The 21,264-nt window shown below is 39.2% G+C and overlaps 1 long non-coding RNA gene across 1 annotated transcript; it reads left to right on the plus strand.

Annotated features, from left to right (window-relative positions):
- The first annotated feature begins 2,010 nt into the window (after positions 1–2,010).
- On the plus strand, positions 2,011–19,941 carry LOC115289251. The gene is made up of 3 exons (XR_003907509.1): positions 2,011–2,038; positions 14,860–14,963; positions 19,916–19,941. It is a non-coding gene; the product is annotated as an uncharacterized LOC115289251 (long non-coding RNA).
- Positions 19,942–21,264: the final 1,323 nt, after the last annotated feature.

Below are 21,264 nucleotides of genomic sequence, written 5' to 3' on the forward strand. Positions count from 1 at the left end.
CAGTGGGGGGACGGGGGGTGGGGAAGGGTGCTCTAAGATAGTCTCATAAATATGTACTTCCAGCTCTGACTTATGATAAAATGTTGGTTCAAGGTGTTTGTGTCGGGTTACAGGAAAGTTTATCAGCAGTGATTATACTTGGCCAATCAGAGCAGAGCCTTCCTTGGCTTTCTTCTAATATTCCATGTGCCATTGTCTCTTTTCTCTTCCTCTTCTTCCTCACCATAACATGACCACTGTCTCTGACTCTTGCAGATATTTTTGCCACTACGTGAAAATTTTTGAACCAGAAAATAGAAGTTATTGAATCTCTCTAGACTTTAGCTTCTCCAATTATAAACTGTAAGTGAAAATCCCTAACTCAGTAGGTTGCTGTAGGAGTAAGAGCGTTCAGTCTTATGAAGAATGCGCTATGGCTTCTAGCATACCGTAGGGTCTAAAAAGAGATAAATGTTTGTTTACCCACCAGTGTGTTGGGGTTATATAGTGCTTTAAACTTTGTCTCCCTTTTATTCTTTATTTGTAATAAGTAAGACAAAAACTCCCATATTGTATGTTGGGATAGGTTATGTGTTCCTTCTTTCAGTCCCACTTAGCTGACTAAGAATGAACCTGGGGCCTGGCACAGTCCATTACCAAGAGACAAAGAGCCCCAACAGCCTGCACTGTGCTTATCACCTTGGATGGGGCTATCTTTCCCTGTTTCAGACTCAAGGTATACTCCTTTGTTCTGTTTATGTGTGTATATCATTAAGCACCTGGCCAACCCCATTACTGTTTTTGTCTTCTGTGGGGATGGGAGGAGATCATTCTGAGGAAAAAGAGGGTAGCATGCAAGCCAATGGCCCTGTGTTGACTTCCGGGATTGACTGCTGGCCATGGGGTCCAACATCCACTGCTAAAGCTGAGCTTTCCTTGTCCCTTCTCCATGTGAGCAAAGCACTGTTCCATTCAGTAGCTGACTGCAGTGTGTTTCCTGGATGACTCCACTACCAAGATGCAGTGGGCAGAGGTTTTGTACTCCTTGTGTTACCCCTGGTGGTAGGCAGCAGATGCCACTTGCTCTACAGTTTATAACAATTTTCTGGAATTGTTATAAATGTATAATAATGTATAATAACAATTCCAGAGAATTGTTATAAATGTATAATAAGATGTGACAGTCTGGTGACGAACCCCCACTTTTTCCTCTTCTATCTTACCCAGAGGTAACCATTGTTAAAGAGTGTACATAACACTAGTCTTTTGTAATGATTTTAAGTTTTATGTGTATATATGTATGTAGGCACATGTATGGTATCATCAAGTAATCACAGATCATGTCTTTTGTGACTTAGTTTTTTCTTCATAATATATTTTTAAAGATCTTACTGTTCTTTCTTTATAAGGTTGCAAAGAATACCATGGTATGGATATGTTATAATCATTTTTCCTCTATCCTTTGAAGAATGTTTTAATTTTGCCCTTTTAATTCTTTTTTTCATTTTTTAACATTTATTCATTCTTGAGAGACAAAAAGAGCATGTATGAGGGAGGGGCAGAGAGAGAGAGACAGAGAGAGACAGAGAGAGACAGAATCCAAAGCAGGCTACAGATTCTGAGCTGTCAACACAGAGCCCAATGTGGGGCTCAAACCACAAACCATGAGATCATGACCTGAGCCAAAGTTGGATGCTTAACTGACTGAGCCACCGAGATACCCCTAATTTTGCCCTTTTAATTCTGAAAAATATAGCCAAATTTTCTTCCCAAGACAATTAATGAAATTTATACTTTTTCTGATGATGTATATAAATGTATGTTTTGTGAATGAATGAATAATTTATTTCACTTAGTATAATGCCCTTCCTATTTATCTGTGTTGCCATAAATGACAGAATTCTTTTCCTTCTTACATTTACAAAAATATCCCATTGTTTACAGGTATGCCACATTGTTTTCATCCATTTATCTGTCAAAGGACATTTAGGTTGTTTCCATAGCTTGGCTATTGTGAATAATGCTGCAAAGAACACGGGTATGCAGATATCTCTTCAAGGTAATGATTTTAATTCCTTCGGATACATACCCAGGAGTGGGGTTACTGGACCATACGGTAGTTCAATTTTTAATTTCGAGGAATCATCCCACTGTTTTCCATAATGGTTGTGCCACTTTACACTCCCATTAACAGTGTCTAAGAGTTTCCTTTCCTTTCATGCACATCCTGGCCAACATTTGTCTTTAGGTAATAGTCATCCTAACAGATTTGCATTTTAAAAGGATGCTCTCCTGCAGTGTGAGGAATCTAGAGGTGTAAGAATGCAAGTATAAAGATAAAGTTTTTGTTTTCTTCAAAGAGATGACCAGTTCTCTCAAAAAAAAAAAACATATTAAACTATCTTTCTCTCACAAAGTTAATGAAGTAAAATGCTCTTAGATCTGAAGCTGATACACCCCTTCATTTCTATTTGTAGGACTATTCAAGTTGCCATATGGTTTGAATTAAGACAAGTTTTACCTCATTATTCTCTCTATACGTCTTTACTATTGTTCATTTTCTTTATTGACTGTAGAATCAGCATCAAAAACATGTATTTTCAAAATGTATTAGTTTTATTTATAAATGAGTACAGAAGAAATTTACATATTTGCAATATTGAGTTTTTCATTTTTTTAAAGGTTTTTATTTTTTATTTTTGAGAGAGAGAAAGAGCACAACAGCATGAGCAGGGAAAGGTCAGAGAGAGAGAGAGAGAGAGACAGACTCTGAAGACAGGCTCCAGGCTCTGAGCTAGCTTTCAGCACAGAGCCTGACGTGGAGAATGAACCCACAAACCATGAGATCATGACCTGAGCCCAAGCCTGATAATCTACCAACTGAGCCACCCAGGAGCCCCAATGTGGAGTCTTTCTAACAAGGACACTCTAGATCTTTTTAAAATGTCTATATCACTTTTTTTTTAAGTTTATTTATTTATTTATTTATTTGAGTGACAGAGAACATGAACAGGGGAAAGGCAGAGAGAGAGAGAGAGAGAGAGAGAGAGAGAGAGAATCCCAAGGAGACTGTGTACTGTCAGCACAGAACACAACATGGGGCTTGAACTTGCTGACCACAAAATCAAGACCTGAGCCGAAATCAAAAGTAGGACACTTAACCAACAGAGCTACCCAGGCCCACCAGTTTATACCACTTTTAACAGAGATCCAGTACACTTCTTATTAATGTGTTCTTAGGAATTAAATGGCTTTTTGGAGTATTTGTGAATGGATTTTTTAAATTACACCTTTAAATTTTTTACCATTTTACCTATGCAAATGTTTTATGCAAATGTTTATCTTGTATTCAGATGCTTAATTCTATTGCATTATTTTTAATAGTTTATTGGTCAAGTCTTTAGAATTTTCTGTGTAAATAATTTTATTGCCTTTACTGAGTGACTTTTGAAAATTATTTACCAATATTTCTACCCTCCATCTGTTCTATTTTAACATATTTACTAGGACCCTCAGTAAAATGTTAACAATTGTTAAAAAGAGAGCTGGCCTGGAATGTTAAGATACCTTCCTCACTAATATAGTGAGAAACATGTTTTATAACCAAAGGCATTTCTAAGCTATAACTTAGGGATTACTTTCCAGCTTTTTCATTTAACCTTTCTAATAAACTAATGACACTGTTTCCTTAGTTTACCACTCTTTGCATGAGCAAACGGAGGCCCAAAATAAATAAGCAACTTGCCTAGGGCACATAATAGATAATAGGATGCTGACTTCAGAGTGCATATAGTCGGAAAATCATTTCAGGTTAGGAAAGTTTTCTTCTCTTAGTGTGCCGAGGGTTTTATCAAGTATGAATATTGAGTTCTATCAACACTCTACTGAGATAATCATATAGTTGTTCACCTTTAATCTTTTAATATACTGCATTACATTAATAGATTTCCTGATGTTAATCCCTTCATGCATTGCATTCCTGGGATACACACCCTCACTGGTAATGACATACTGGTGTATTTGATTTGCTAATATTTTATCTACAACATTTCATCTAAATTTATAAGTGAAATTGGCATTTTTATTTCATTTTACTAGCCAAGATAAATATTAGGATTAGGCTAGGCTTTTAAAACGAAGTAGAGAGGTGCCTGGGTGGCTTAGTCAGTTGAGCGTCCAGCTTCGGGTCAAGTCATGATCTCACAGCACATCGTGCTCTGTGCTGACAGCTAGCTCAGAGCCTGGAGCCTGCTTCAGCTTCTGTGTCTCCGTCTCTCTCTGACCCTCCCCCTCTCATGCTCTGTCTCTCTCTGTCTCTCAAAAATAAATAGAAAAACATAAAACAATTAAAAAACATAAATAAAATAAAATGAAGTAGAGAGATTTTCATGTTTTCTAATGATGAAATAATAATAGTAATCATCAAAATCATAGCTAAAAATTATGGGACTATGTTAAAGATTGCAGGTATAGCCTCACAGAATTCTTACAGGAAAACCCTATGAAACAAGAACATAATTATCTACTTATTAAGAGATAACAACAGCTAGGATGTTGAATAACTTGAGAAAGGCCATATGATTAGAAAAACCAACTGAACTCTTATGTCTACAATGTCTTTATTTCTACTTCATGTTTTCAAATGGCAGTTTAGCTGATTACAGAATTTAAGCTTACAGTTTCTCTCTCAGCATGTTGAGGATACTTCTATAGTAGCATCTACTATCTGATGGTAAGTCAGTCTGCTGTCAATATGACTGTTGGCCTTTGAAGATCTATTTTCTGTCTCTTGAAACTACTAAATGCGTCTACTTATTAGTGACTTTTATTTTTTTTACAATTCAAACAATAGGCCCGTGTTTGTGGGCTGGGTTGGGTGCTTGAGTGGTTTAATAAGAGGATTTGTTATTTAATATTTTCGTTTATTCATTTAACAAACATTTATTGGACAACTCCTGTGTTCTAGCTGTGGGGCATACACTAGTGAATAAAGAAGAGAGAAGCTTCTTCTCTCGTTGAGCTCATTGCCTAATCTGAGGAGTTAAACAAAGGATAAAATAAATAAATAAATTATGGAGCATGTTATACAGTGATAACTCTATGAGGGAAAATAAGGCAGGAAGGGTGATGTGGAAATTCAGATATTTTTAAAGTAGTTTATTGTCAAATTAGTTTCCACACAACACCCAGTGCTCTTCCCCACAAGTGCCCTCCTCCATCACCACCACCTCTTTTCCCCCCTCCCCCTTCAACCCTCAGTTCATTTTCAGTATTCAATAGTCTTTCAAGTTTTGCGTCCTTCTCTCTCCCCAACTCTCTTTCCCTCTTCCCCTCCCCCTGGTCCTCCATTAGGGTTCTCCTGTTCTCCTGTTAGACCTATGAGTGCAAATATATGTTACCTGTCCTTCTCTGCCTGACTTATTTCACTCAGCTGGGAAGGTGTTTTTTGAGAGAGTCAGCAATGCGTATATGATATAAGGAAGAGGGCTCCATGCAGAGAGAATAGCAAATGAAAAAGCTATGTTGTAGAAGGGTACCTGGCATGCTTGAATGACACAAGAGGCCATTATGGTTGTAGAGAAGTGAGTAAGTGGGCTAGAGGTAGGAGACACAATCAGATAGATATCATAGGTGTAATAGTGTAGAACTTTCTAGGCCATTTAAAGAGGTCTCTATTTTAATCTGTGTGAGATGGCCAACCACTGGCAGTTTTAACAGAAGAGATTTTCAATTGGATTTATGTTTTCACAGGATCATCCTAACTATCATATAGTAAATAAATTATAAAAGGGCGAGTAGAAGGAGGAAACCAGTAGTCAAGTTACTGAGTTATTTTAAGGATTATAAGAGCATAGAACAGGTGGCAGCAGTGGAGGTTATCAGAAGTAGTAAGATTCTGTACATATTTTGAAGGTAGAGCCAAGTGAATTTGCAGATGGATTGGATGTGGGTTGAAAGAAGAAAGGAGAAATTAGGAAAATTTTGATCTTAGTCACTGTTGTTATTGAGATGCTATACGGGGTCTAGCTAGAAAAGACTTTGGGAGAAGCAGGCTTAAGGGAAAATAACGAGAGACTAGTTTGGGATCTATCACATTTGTGATGGTTATTGGATATCCACACAGAGTAGGGAGTTGGAAATTTGAGTCTACACTTCAAGAGATGAGTCTGTAGTGAGGTACAGACTGTCCAACTTATACATGGTATTTAAAGCCAGACTGTCCAACTTATACATGGTATTTAAAGCCAGACACTTAATAAAATTTCCAAGAGAGAGACTGGATATAAACAGAGAAGAGAGTAGAAGGAAGGGATTTTTTTTTAATGACAAAAAACAAAGGTTGAGACCTGTGGCACTCCAACACCAACGGTTAAAGATTAACAGTTTTCTTCAGCAAAGGAGACTGAAAAGGGTGAGTCAATAAGGAGGAAACTTAGAAGTTAGTGATATCTGAGAAATTAATTGAAATCATTTCAGAAGCACAATTCAAATGCTACTACTATATCAAAACTTATACTGGAGTTTTAGGGAAGGTCTAGTCTGAATTGGTTTAAGGCAATTGGACGGACAGGTCTGGCAGACAGTAAAACAGACATATCGACGGTGATTTCAAGGACTTTTGCTGTAAAATAAAGAAGAACTATCTACTGCCAGCTGGAGGTAGAATTGAAGACAGCAGTGGGTATTTTTAAGACAGGAGAAATGAAAAGAACAATTTCATATGTTGATGGGAATAATCCAGCAAAGAGGGGGAGGCTGATGATACAAAAAAGGAGAAAGTGCTGCTGTGAAGTCCTTGATTACCCCTCGAGGGGCTGAGAGCTAGTACGCAGGAGGAAGGCCAGATCTCAGCCAGAAGCAGGGGGGAGTTTCCTGCAGTTGCAGGAAAGAAGGCAGCACATATGGCTGCAGATGTTGGTGAGTGCATCTGTGACAACTTGTGAGAGTGCTTTTCTAATTGCTTCAGGTTTTCAATGAAGCACGGGAAAAGGTCACTAAGTAAAATTAAGGATGGTGGAGGAGGTGTTGCAGGTTTGACAAAACAGAAAATGACCGAAGCAGTGACCTAGGAGAGCCCCCTAGTAGCTCTTTATACATGAATGCTAATAATATTCATATATAAAGAGCTCTTCCAGATGAACAAGAAATAGATGAACATGCTGATAAAAATATGAGAAAGAATGTATATCTATGATTCACACACATATGGCTAATAATCAAAGGAAGTAATCCTTAATATCAATCTTTATATAAGAAAGGAAAATCAACAGATTGGTTGGTGTCACTGAGGAACATTCTTTCTAGAGAGCAATTTGTAAAAGAAATCATTAGTTTTAACAATATGCCTATCCTTTCACTTGCCTTAAGGAATTTTTCCTCCAAGGAAATAATTGATTATGCTTGAAAACTTTTAATTATATATTGTTTATCTCTACTATTTCTGAACATTGGGGGGAAAGTAAATGTTGAAAGGAGGAAAACGGATAAGTAAATTGCTGTGAAAGGCAATTAAATTATATTCAACTAGTAAAATGTCATTAATTGTAGATGAATATTTAATTAAAAAGTTTATGAGACATATAAATGAATTCATGATACTAATTATGGTGTGTCTGCTTTTGAAAATGTAATGCATATATTTATATTATGAAGAAATGAGATTATTCACAGCATATAATTTTGGCATTGGTTTGTGTCTATTCATTAGTTTTACATCATGAAAGTTTGTCTTGATTTTCTGTTGATCATGATAATTTCTGAATAGGTGATTCCACTGCCATCTTTCTGGGAAGGTCAATTCACTGACTGTTTCTGCCAGATCTGTGGCCTAATCTGATTTTCATTTAAGAAAAATTATTCAAATACCACAAATGGTGTGGTTTGTACAAGATAAATTGGACACACAGACTTAGAACCACCTAGTAGTGGAATCCCTGAGGGAGGGGATGAGGCTCAGGGATGTGAGCAGTGGGAACAGAGAAGAGGGAAAAGCATGGAGCTTCCAGATGGGACTTAAGAAGGGGAAAGCCCCTGATACTCACATAGAAAGCCACATACCAAGAAGAACATTTGGGGAAATCTACAAACGCAGGCATAATCATGAAGCAGAACCAATTTCTTCCCTACTAAAAAAGCCAATCTCGGCTTGGACCTCAGCTTTACTATTACAATTTTAAATTATAGGATTATTTTTGTCTTCAGTTACTCCGTCTGTGTTTAATTATACACCACTGTGATGATAGCAGCTATTTTGAGGACACTGTACCTTTTCAGGCTCTGTATCCCCTCTCCATGTGATACCGGAGTTAAAAAGAGGAAAGCAAAATAGAAGAGGTGCAGGTGGTTGTGTTTATGGGCTTCAGGGAGATATGATTACCTCACTCGGCTGATTGCTACCTGAAGGAAGTCAGATTACAATTAAGACTGTCAGGTAAAGCACACAATTAAAGTTCATTGCAAACGCTGTCGACAAACTGGTATTAGCTGGGAAATGCACTCTGGCAAACAGATGTACCCTGGAAAATAGAAAGGGAATGTTTCCTTCTAGAACAAATCTACTTTATCAAATCTGACAACTTTCACTTGAGCTCTGGGTCCTGCACTCAAAAGAGCTTCTCATTTGATTTAAGCAATTGGCACATAACATGTGGTTGGAAATGAGTTGACTCATTAACTTATTTTGCTTAGTAGAAAAGGTGAGGGCGAGAGAAAACATGCTTGCATCACCACATTTTGCTCTTTGCCTTCCAGATATTCTTAAGATCTAGAAATACTGCATTCTACTATGTTTATTAAGAGGTGAGGTTGTGGTTCTAGAATTGGAATATTCTCATTGCAGAAAGTCAGAAAAAAAATCATACCTCTCTGTTTTTAAAATTGGCTTTTAGTCATTCTAATGGTGTGGCTCTACCTGGCCTGTGTGTTATCAATCTCTTTAAATATCTACTTGCATTTATGTGACACTAATAAGAAAGAGTTCCCAAAGACAAATAGCAATTCTGCTATTTGATTTTACTCCATAAGTAACTGTATATATCATTTCCTCTTAATAAAGTGGAGTATTCCCTCAGCTCACACACATCACAGACATTACTGCTAATGGAAGTTATACATGGGATTGAGCAGAAACTACACCTGCTACTCCCAAGCTTCCACTCTGTGTTTTCCTCTACTAATGGTATTTTTCATCTGGTTAGTAATGGAAGCAGTTGAGCTGGGGAATGGATATCAGAGAGATTCAAATCAAGGGGAAGTTTGCTTTTCTCCATAATACTGGGAGCAAATGGTCTAGAATAGACCTCTTTCTATGAGGGAAACTGCTTCACCAACAGTAGAATTGCAGGAAAATGCCAGATTAGAAACATAGAAAGAAAAGGAACACATAGTATTCTGGGTTAGGATGAGAAGAGTTTTAGGATGTAGGCATCGTCTTCTTCTCATGGCACATCACTGTCTTGGGAAAATTAATGCTTCCATGTTCCTTTCAATTACTTTACTCATTAAAAAGATTTAGGATTAAATGAGATAATGTGTATAAAGCTTGAGTAGGCCCTCAAAGAATGCTAGTTTTCACTCTCCTTTCCTCAGAATCTTTGGTGTCCAGAGTGCACAACTATTGGTTTCATGTCATGTAGCATGTTCCAAGGTCACTCCTTCTAGAAGGCCCCATCACTGCCAATGTAAGCTTAGAACAGCCAGTGCACAGCGTGAGTCATGTCCAGCTCTGCTACTGATTGCTAGCAGCAGTAACCCAGTGTGTCCTGAGGAATTCAGAAAGTGCACTGACCTTCTACTACATTCTTTCTAGTATGTGCTTTTAACTGAAGTATCAATTATATGCAATAAGGTAGGAAAAGTGCATAAAGGTTAAATAAACAGCTTGATATACTTTGATATATTTCTAGATAAGTGTCCATTCCTGAAAACATCACCTAATTTTAACAGACTTTATTTTCACTTCTTTTAGTAAAATTTACAAGAGTACCTCAACCTCCACTTCCTTCAGTATAGAAGAACATTACATTCCTACCTGCTCTCTTCTGAGGCACTTTGAAGTTATTATTGTTCTTCTTAACCAAGATGTCCCAGGCTTTTAGACTTCTGCTACCTGATACGGAAGCATGACTGTGGAAATGAGAACACAAAACAGAACAGAACAAAAAAACCTCTTTCTAATCACTAAGCATTTGTACTGCAGGAGTGAAGATGTGAAACTCTCCCAAACGTGAGAGATGACATCTGATTGTAATTTATTTGTGGCAGTGAAGGCAAGGGAAAATACAATGAAATTAATATTGAATCAGTGCCTATTCTGAACCAAGGATTGTGCTTGGTGGTTTACAGAGCTGTAGCCTTGAATCTTCCAAGCATTCTCTGTAGAAAGCCACACTTAATACTCTTCTGAATCTCCATCATTTTCTTACTCTCTTCTTCTAAACACTTTTGTAGTGATCATCTTGCCACAGAGTTATTCTTTGTAGGTATTGTTTTGTTCGCATCCCCCATTTCTCTCTGTCTCTATTTCTCTTTCATTTTCTCTCTTCTTCTCAGTCTCTCATTCCCTCTCTTTTTCTCTCTCTCCCAGCCTTCCCCCTCTTTCTGGCCCTTCTTTTAGCCTTCCCTTCTTCCTTTGACATTCATGAGCATCCTTTCTTGATTTCTTGTCTTAATCTCTCTCCTCTCTGCTGTACACAGATAGTTCAGATTGACGAAAATCCATTTGTAATTGGTTCCTGAGAACACTAGTCCTCAATATTGGGTGTTAGGCCATCTCATAAACTGTCTTCTTCAGTCATCTGTCACTGGCAGAGAGAGACTCAGAGGTTCCAAAAGTGACAGCTATCTCCTGGAAGGGAGCATATGCTACTTCACAAATTTGGCTACTTGTATTAGTTGAGTCATTTGCCACCTTTTTTAGAAGACTTATTTCTTCACTTGATCCCCGTTTCTTTTTCTTTTTCTTTTTCTTTTTTTTTTTTTACCAGTTGTAGGCATCCTTCATCGTTCTGAGCCAATATCCACATTAATCTCTTCTATTATGTTAATTACTGTAATTCTTTAACATCCTGTTCAAAGCAATTTAAAACAATGAAATAACATCTTACTTGCATAGAATTACTAACGTTTCTCAGGAGCTTTGCACCCTACACGGTGACGTAGGCAATTTGGTCATTATTTCCATGTCTCTGAATATGGAGGGAAGGGACCCGATGGGATGTTATGGGTCACTTTTCCCACCCTGCAATGGTCTGTGTTGTGTTTTGCAGTTTCTCTGTCCTCCACCACAAGATAAACTTAAGACCCAGGACCACATATGTGTAGTTCACTTTTATATTTGCAGCATTTATGCCGCACTAAGCCCTGAGACATCCACAGTGGGCTGTGGATTTGAACCGGGAGCGCCAGTCCAAAACCGTGCCATGTGGGGGACTGTCCATCCGTGAGGCCTCAGTTTCTATTTCCCTTGGTTTGAATTTGCTCCTTGTGACCTGTAAGCCCTTTGTCCATGTGTGGCTTTTCCACGTGGTAGCTGTCTCTTCTTCAGTAATACTCCTAGGGCTGTCGATACTTCACCTGTCTTGCTGCTGAGACCCTTAGACAGTCCATCTCTTAACCAGAGTTTCTGTAACTAATCTTCATAAGCCCAGGGAAACCCAGTACCCTGGCCTGACTATGCCCCAGGAGGCAGAGCCTCCCTTCACCTTATGCTCAGCAATTATGCCTCCTGTGGTGAGGAGACTTGGGAGCCTATCCCGAGAGTCCTTTCTGATTCCTTTTATTCCTGGTTCTCCTGCTATATCTCTCCTTCTGATCTTTGAGACCACGTAGGTCTTAACTCTCCAGGGATGTTAGTCCCTTCCCCATATTCAATACACATAGTAACAGTAATGGAAACAATGACCCCAAGAATCTTCTTGCTTCCTTTATTGCCTTTTCAGATTAGAATGTGACTATGCAAATAAATCATTCAGAATCAGTTCTTTTCTGATAAGGTCATTTATTTATTTATTTACTTACTTGTTTGTTTATTTATTTAAAGAGCGTGCGTGGGGGAGGGGCAAGAGAGAGAGAATCCCAAGCAGGCCCCGTGCTGTCAGTGTGGAGCCCAACTCAGGAGTCAAACCAACAAACTGTGAGAACATGACCTGAACCAAAACCAAGAGTCGCATCCATAACCGAGCCACCCAGGTGTCCCTGAAAAGGGCTTTTAAATGGACCATATTGCTCTTTCTTTCTTCCTCCAAGCTCTCACTTGGGATTCATGGAAGTAATTGTCACCAGATTAAATTCATCCATAATGGCAGTAGAGTTTTATTATATTCTGGAATTTCCAACATCTGCAATTATTAGGCGTCTAAGAAACAAATCAGCGCTTTGAAGAGTCCCACTTTTGCATGGCGTTCAGCTAATAGTCCTGTATTCAAGGCCAAGGACCATTGGCTTTAGGCTAAAACTCAGGCTTCCCACCAGAGTGGACTTGGCAGAGCCTGGCACACAACTCCAGTTAAACCCTGATTTGCAGGGGTGCCTCGGTGGCTCAGTCGGACACCCGGCTTCGGCTCAGGTCATGATCTCACAGTTTGTGGGTTTGAGCCCCGTGTCGGGCTCTGTGCTAACAGGTCAGAGCCTGGAGCCTGCTTCAGTTTCTGTGTCTCCCTCTCTCTCTGACCCTCCCCTCTCTCTGTCTCTCAAAAATAAGTAAAAAACATTAAAACTTTTTAAATAAACCCTGATTTGCAATATGTTGGTAAAATGAGACTCAGACTGAATATTCTGATGAACAATCATTTTGAAAGAATAAAGCACCTCTTTTGATGTTCAGCACTGAAAATGCTTCTGTCCCTCTGCCCCGGGCATACAGGCTTTGGACTCCTGGAGGGGGTTTTCCATGGTGGTTTTATTAGCACAGTTGTATCATGGAATTTGTCAACCCACCCAAGTGAAGACTAGGTAGTGAGAAAACTAGGAATTCAAAAATTATAATGTATTTTATGTGCTTTAATTTAAAAAATAGGTGGAGAAGGAAAAATTCTGGAATCTATGTTTAGTTTGATTTGAGTTTAGATTTGGGTTTGGGGTCTCTGATTAGTCCCTTCCTATGATGAATATCTTACCGTACTTGTACCCCTGGCTTGGGTTCAGGCAGAGGTCCCTGGGAACCTTGGTTCTTCCGATTGCTGGTTATGTAAATTGTTTCTGTTTCTCATTCTTTCTGAACCTTTGTTTTCTTGTCCATGCAATAGAGAGGCACACGCCCCTTGTCCTGCTCTGAGGATTAATTGGAATAATGTGGCACCGTTATACTACTTGCACAGAATAAAATATAGGAAAGGCATTAGTTACCTCTTGTTCTTGTTGGTACTACTACATATATTCATTGCCTCATTCAACAAATATTTGTTGTTCTAGGCACCGTGTAAGATGCTATAAATATAGATACAAATAATAATTATTGCCCTTAGTGTGCTCACCCTCTGGCAGGAAACACAGAGAAGGAAATCCTGCAGTTTTAGTTCAGTGAGCTAAGTGCCACAACGGAGGAGAAGATAGAAACTTTAACTGCCACATTCCCGTAATGGTGCACTTACTGCAGGAAGGAAACTTTTCCCTCCATTGAGCACTAAGCCAGGAACACAGAGCGGCTGCTTTCGCCTGCACCTGCTCAGCCCACGGTGGAGCTGAACTGCAGCAGTAAGGGGCTGGCAATGGGGCCTCCACACATTTTCTGCTGGGCACAAGGTCAGGTGTTCCTCTCCGAACTGAGATTTTCTCTCTGTGCCTGCTTCCTAACCAGTTGTGAGGAAGCATCAGTCCCCTGGACAATGTGCATCAGTACGCTCATGGTGTCTATCTCAGGAACAAGGAGAAACTGGAAACCCAAAAAGTCTTCTAGGAACATGTTTTTGGTTCTTTTATCCCTGTAGATACATCTGAGTCTAACCATAACTCTTTAAGAAACTGAGACTCAGAGGAGAAAGTTATTTGCCTTAGAGGAGACAGTTAGGTTGGGACAGACCCAAGACTAGGACCTGGGCCTCCAGACTCCTAGTACACAGCTCCTTCTATCTGCTAAATCTGTCAGAGCAATGTGACAGAGAAGCGCTGTGGATGAGGAATCACAAAAATCAGTATCATAGAAAATTTTTTAAAAGAAATTTTAATGTTTATTTACTTTTGAGAGAGAGACAGAGTGTGACCAGGGGAGTGCAGAGAGAGACATACACAGAATCCAAATCAGACTCTAGGTTCTGAGCTGTCATGACAGAGCCTGATGCAGGGCTAGGACTCAGAGACCACAAGATCATGACCTGAATTGAAGTCAGATGCTCAACCGACTGAGCCACCCAGGCGCACCTCATAGCAAACTCTTAATAAGAGCATCTAACAATTACCAAGTGGCTGTTTTGTATCAGGTATTGTTTAAAGATTTTGCCGATTACTAATTTATTTGGGCCTTGAAACAGTAATAAGACCTGGATAGTTTTATTCCTATTTTATAAATAGAGTCATAGAGCTATTGAGTCGTTGTCCAAGAACACATACTAGTAGCTGGCAGGGGAAGACTTTGAGCAGCCTGACTCTCTGAATGCATCTCTGTGCTATCCTCCCTTGATACCATTTTCTAATGACCACCCCCGGCCCAACCTTGGGCTGGCCACACCAGGATTAGGAGCAGCAGTGTGACTACTGATCACAGGGTTTAATCATCACTTCTGTAAAAGGAAGGTATTACAGATTAAAATCAGAGCAGAGTCATATATGACCTTGGTTATAAGGGTTGGTCTTCGAAAACATCAACCCTTCTGTTAAAAATAAGGAAATGTGCTGTAAGCCTTGATCGGTGAGACGGCTAGACCCTGATTGCTTTCATTCTTTCAGGCATTTGCTCAGTATATACTTGAGTGTGTCCTATGAAGCAGACACTGCCCAGTATTCTGGAATATTGAGAGGACCAGACATAGGACCAGACATATCCTGGAACAGTGAGTAAAAGAAAGTCTTCTAAAAACTATAGGGTCTCGCCTTTCCAAAATATTGGGGATTCTGATATCTGCACTTGCCACCACTTATGTTTTTCTTCCTGAAATTCACAACTTCCTCTTCTGGAAAATTCCAATTTGTCCTTCAAGGCCAAAAGAAAATATCACCCTGATGTTTTAGCTTTCCCTTCATTTATGGGAAAATTATTCACCATTATCTCTATGTTCTCATAGCATTTTCTGTGTACAAATCTTACAGCACCTATTGCAATGTATTATAATGATGTACTTACCATTCTTCCCTGTATCCTGGCTGAAATTTATATTGTCATTGTCATATCTCTAATACTCAAAATAGAGCTTGAATCATAATAGAGATTTAGTGAATATTTGGGTTCTATGTATTATTGTACCATCTCTTTATTTCTTATTATTCTTATTACTCTTCTTTGTCCCCTGGGTTCCGACAGTAGATACCTTGATGTCAGGGTTGATGTTTGCTCCTTGTTTTTTATTACTAATATGAAGTGCAGTGCTGAGAAGAAGGTACACAAACTCTGTCCCAAGAGGTGGGTAGGGAATGATGTGTATCTTTTCAAGTTTAATTTCTCAGATTCTTGGGTCTTTAGAAAGTGGTAGTACTATTATGCGCTCAGCTTGGTTCAAAGTTTGTGTCAACAAAGGTCCCAGTGTGAATCCCATACTACAGAGAGGATTGGGACATCCAATGTTACAGACCATGAGTCTGTGCTCCTTTGCATACCTCAGGTAGTTCTGTGTCCTGGAGGTCTCTTGACAGCTGCTCTGGTTGCTCTATCTCTAGGTGAACCATTCTTGAGATACCCAGAGTTTGGTAAGGATATACTGCTCATTCATTCTTTTTTATTCTATTCTATCCCATTTTATCCTGTAAAAACAATTTCTTGAGCATGTGCTAAGTGCCTGGCACTATCCTACATGCTTGCAATGCATCAGTGAACAAAAGCGATCAAAAATTGCCAACCACATAGAGTTTACATAGTGAGAGGACACATGATAATACTATTGGGAATATATAAATATATTTTATAAGGTATTAGAAAAGGGAGTATGATAAAGAGACAGGAAAGAGTTCAGGGAGAACTACCAAGATGAGGCAATAACAATTTTCATTCTAGTGGTTAAGGTGGGTCTCCTTGTGAAGTAACATTCGAGCAAAGACGTGAAGCAGGTGAGGGGTTTAACCTATGCACATTTGGCAGGGGGATTTCAAAGCAGAAGAAATTGTTAGTGAAAGGTGATCTTCTATATGCCTACCTTCCACTGGCATAACACATTTTTATAATTGTGTGCCTGCCCCTGTTGCTCCCTTCAGATTTCTCCAACACTGAAATGTAAGTTAAATTAACAGGCTTGAAAAGGTAGAGTCTGTCACCATTTATAGTAAAACCCCACAAGAATGGACACTACATCCACAGATGAGGCTGAGTCCACTTGATGGTTACAGATTTGAACATAACAGAAGTCAGAAATTGTCACAGTTATTAACACCTTCCAGCCTCAGGGAAAGAGATTTCAGGATCTGTTCAGACTTGCCACCTTCCACCTGCATTGGGCAAAAGCCCTTTGGACCACAGATGTGTGAGGGAACAGGCCGGGTCAAAGTGCAGGTGCTTCTGTTGGTGGGTCTCTGAGCCTGATTTATTCCTTTTGCCACCTTTGAGGGAACCTGATCTCAGTGAGGAATGAGTTTCACAGTAAGAGACAGTAGTGCCAGAACTTCCCAAAAGGATTCAGTTACCCTTGTGTTTTACATTCTTGTGTCTGTGTCTACTCTGTTTGCCATGTCTCTGGGTCTTTGCCCATAGTGTGGGGGTGGGTTGGTGGAGAGGCACTGGGGTTTTAGCAATGAACCAGTACAATTTCTGTCTACCGTGAGTTGAAAAGATAATAGGGAAATAAGAATCTGTCATATAAAAATAGTCAACAACTGAGATTCTAAATGTAGTTTTCTGTAAGTCATGGATGTAAAAGCTCAGAAAAGAAAGACATTCCCAGGGACCTAAGGCACCACGGAGGGCTTCCTGGAGGAAGTGGGGATCTGAAAAACATATGGAGGTTATGAGGCTGGTGAAAGAAGACCCTTCCAGGCTAGATCAAGTGACTGGCATGGTAAGAACTGTGTGAGAATTAGAGGCTGGCAAGGGAAGAAACTATAAGATCATTTTTTTAAGTTTATTTATTTTGAGAGAGAGATAAAGAGTACGTACCCATGAGCAGTGGAAGGGCAGAGAGGAGAAGAGACAGAGAATCCCAAGCAGACTCCACACTGCCACTTTAAAGACCGAAGTATGGCTAAAACTCATGAACCATGAGATCATGACCTGAGCCAAAATCAAGTCATTGCTAACAAAAACCAAGGTGCAATCTGGTGACAGGGATTAGAATCTATCTTCAGAGGACCTGGTTATGCCCTGCCACCATCAACTCAACACCAACTAACAGTCAGGACTTGGAAATCAGTATCTTTGCTTGTGAAATTAAAATTATTTACAGAATTTTCAAAGTCAGTTGAAACAATTGTCATGGATTCCTTGTAAAGTATAAATGAGGTACATATGCCCCCTTCAAATCATTAGCATCATCTTGATTATGCCACATGGGTTATTGCCTTCCAGAAGCTACTAATTTAACCTTGAATTGGCTAATAATTGGATAAAGCAAATAGACAACAATAACAAAATACAAACAAGATCAAGTATGAAGAGAGAATGCAACCAGATTAAATTGAACCAGAAATAATAATAGCTTATTTGCAAAGCATGGAAAGGCTTTTTGCCTATGGTTCAATTTCCTTTCTTTTTCTTAAATTTTTAAAGTTTATTTATTTTTGAGAGAGAGAGAGAGAGCGAGCGAGCGAGCGAGCATAAATGGGGGAGGGGCAGAGAGAGAGGGAGACACTGAATCTGAAGCAGGCTCCAGACCAAAGACTTCTAAGCACAGAGCCTGACATGGGGCTCAAACCCTTGAACCGTGATATCATGACCTGAGCTGATGTCAGACACTTAACTGACTGACACACTCAGGTGCCCTTCCTATGGTACAGTTTCTAAACAATTGTTCTGTTGGCCATTAGTGTACCGAAAGCTATCCTTATGGCTCTGCTCAGACATCTGCTGCAGGAAACAGGCAATCTGTGGCCCACTTCTGCATGCTCTCTGGCAAGCAAGGAATAGTTAGGGTTCTCATAAAATTAATTATCTAAACAGAGACATTTTTGAGAGTGGAAGAATATTAGTAACCAGATTATTCTAGGAAAACTGGGTTATTTGGTCACTTGTCAAACAGTTCCATTACTTTGATTGGTATAGTAAACACAGAGACTCTGAGATGCATCCCAAAATTACAGAGGATTCTGGTTACAGAATTGTTGCCTCTGCTTATAACTACCAATATCCTGACTCTGATGAAGCCATCTCTGGGGAGAGATTGGGAAGGCACATGGTGTATTCCAAGGTAGGGCTATAATCAATTATCTCTCTGCTTAGTCTTCCTGAACAGGTAAAGACCCAAGGACTTCTAAGATAATGCTCTAGGTGATTTATATTTTCAGTCTCTAGTACATTTCGTTGCTGATCCCTGTGTGTACTTTGTGCTATGTAAAGACTTTCTGCTTCATGGGCATGTAAACTTCCTTTGAATCTTGTGGATTGCCACTTTCTTCTTCTTTTTGTTAAGTTTATTTTTTATTGAGATGGAGAAAGAGAGCACACAAGTGGGGAGGGGCAAAGAGAGATGGAGAGAGAGGATATCAAGCAGGTTCCATGCACACTCAGCCCAGAGCCCAATGCAGGGCTTGATCTCAGAGTTTGTGAGGTCATGACCTGAGCCAAAATCAAGAGTTGGGCACTTATTAATCCATTGAGCTAACCAGGCACCCTGTTACTTTCTTAATCTACCTCCCATCATGCTCATGGAATCACTGTGTGAGGTTAAAAAAATTAAAAAAAAAAAGGAAGATGAATATGTATCCATTTTAAAAGTAGAGAAGCTGGAGTTTAAAATTCACACAAAGGTTCAGATTCTTGTTAGCACCATGACTTCCAAATGCCATCTCCCCTTTGAAGACTTCCTCATCTGTACCAATGACTTGTTTTTGTTGTTGTTTTTTTGTTTTGTTTTGCAGATCTATTACACATTGGGTATGCCTTCCTTTTGATACTTAATGTTTGCTATTGTGAATTCTCCTAGACAATTAACCTCTAGAAGGCAGAGACCATCTGTAAATTAGCTTGTACTAACTCACTCTGCCTACTCCAGTGTTTGGTATTTGTTTAACAAGTATGTGTTGACAAGCATTGTGCCTGCAATTGGTTTTGTCTCTCTGCTGTGATAATACTCCAAGTCTGAGGTCTCTTTGGAGAGAAGGCTCTGCAGAGCTGAAGAATGTCAAGAGTATTGTGCAGAACAGTAGATGTAGATTTAGACAGGAAGAGTTGCCAACTGCTAATGCAGTTGAACGAATAATTAGCTAAAACTCATAAGAGTGGATGGATGTGTACCTCCTTCTATCATAATGCCATAAAAAATCACTAGTATGCAGGAGGGACTTAATCAGTGACTTTGAATAAATGAATGGATACAGCAGGAGAAGAGAAATGAAATGCTGTGCAATTTACAGCCATGTCTGCTGTATCCACTTATTGAGGGTCAGTTCTCTCCTCCCTGGAAGGTACCCCAACCAAGGCAGGGTGATAGCTTAGCAGGGATGGTTGGGAGAAGGTGAAACCTGGTGACCAATGAGGTTCCCTCCAGACATGAACATGTATGATTTAAGTACTATTTTTATTTTTCCCATTTTTGGCTTTTAAAACTTTGTCTTGTGAAGACAACTAAAGTAGTTTGACTCAGAGACATTTACCCAGAGATTTCGCATTTTCTATAACCTCCCAATTCATCTTGTTTATATTATGCAGTCAGACCTGGAGTGTAACTACAGAACCGTGATGCGTGGGAACAGTTGAGAGGAACACTGTCAATGGAGGCAAGATGGATTGGACTTTTTCTCTTCTGAGAAGTCTTTGTCCTCCCCAACACTACCTTCTTGGAGTTCACACAAAGGTTCAGATTCTTGTTAGCACCATGACTTTCCATGCAAAGTGGTGGGATGTGTATAATATTTTGAGATTATCAGTAGTCTGTTCCAGATCATTTGTGAATTAATAACAAATAGAGAAAAACTATCATAAATGAACAAAACTTGATATACTAGATGTAAGGAAAGACACATGATTTACCCCTTTCTATTTCATCGTTGTTAAAACTATTGTGACTATTCCCAAAGTCTGAGGGCTGGTGTTCTTCAAAGGTACACATTAACACAATTACTTCAATGGGAGAGAGAAGAGAGAATCATGACCCATGATTCCCCATTCAAAACAAGAGTCTAGAACTGAGACTGGAATGAACTGTTAGCAGCTTCCTTCCAAGTTTGCTCACTTTAGGATTGTACCTTTGTATTATTTCTATTATTGTCATCTTAATCTCTGACAACATGATCAGGAGTTTCTCTTCCTGCTATACACTGGATAGTCATTGAACTGGAAGCTTCTACTTCATTCTTTAGAACTAAAGATCATGTAAAAGCATGCAAAACCACAGATATGTGAGGAGCAATATCTGAAGGTAGTGTCTCTTATAAATAAACATTTCCATAAATCTAAATTAATCAGATCTATAAAAGAACAGAAGCTCGGACTTTTTGTCAAATTGTAAACGTGTCATTGACTTAGAATGGATGGTGCAGTGAAGATTCTGGGAGCAGCCTAAGAGTACCGGAGAGTTGGACAGGGACCTGGGGAAGGGAAGAGGGGCAGGAAGTAGGACAGAAGGTGTTTCTTTTTATTGGGGACAAGTCTGTATCATTTCTCCACCCGGGGTTCCCCATCATTTATAGAAAATCGGTCCCCATTGGGGAAGGGCAGAGATTTCTGGAGTTCAGTAGCCACTGAGATTATAACTTCCACTTACTAAGACAGCCTTCATTTCTCCAGTCTCTGTAAAAATGCAGCAAGTTTCAGCCCTGGTTGCATATTCTTTTATTCACTTTGTCTTCCTGAGATAATACACTTTGTTAAATGTGTTTATTGTAACTTTAATGGGCTTGCAGAGAGAAAGGAGATAACAGTAAAATAAAAGTTATTATTTAAGCTTTCTGATTTTGAATATATTCCTCTCAGGATCAAGGTAAAGATGAACAAGTTAAAGTATTTACCATGGTGTTGGCATGTAGTTAATACCCAAATTATATCATCACCATAATTAT

The sequence above is a fragment of the Suricata suricatta genome, chromosome 4, assembly GCF_006229205.1.
Source record: "Suricata suricatta isolate VVHF042 chromosome 4, meerkat_22Aug2017_6uvM2_HiC, whole genome shotgun sequence".
NCBI lineage: Eukaryota > Metazoa > Chordata > Mammalia > Carnivora > Herpestidae > Suricata > Suricata suricatta.